Below are 260 nucleotides of genomic sequence, written 5' to 3'. Positions count from 1 at the left end.
GAGGGCTATATGACTGTACTATTAAAATTGTAAATACGCTTACCATTTCACACAGCAATCCATTTCTAAAAATTTATCCCACAGTGGCCGGGCGCGGTGGCTCAAGCCTGTAATCCCAGCACTTTGGGAGGCCGAGGGGGGTGGATCACGAGGTCAAGAGATCGAGACCATCCTGGTCAACATGGTGAAATCCCGTCTCTACTAAAAATACAAAAAATTAGCTGGGCATGGTGGTGCATGCCTGTAATCCCAGCTACTCA

This window comes from Cebus imitator, unplaced genomic scaffold, assembly GCF_001604975.1.
Source record: "Cebus imitator isolate Cc_AM_T3 unplaced genomic scaffold, Cebus_imitator-1.0 Scaffold602, whole genome shotgun sequence".
Lineage (NCBI taxonomy): Eukaryota > Metazoa > Chordata > Mammalia > Primates > Cebidae > Cebus > Cebus imitator.
Note: the sequence above shows the minus strand (reverse complement) of the source record.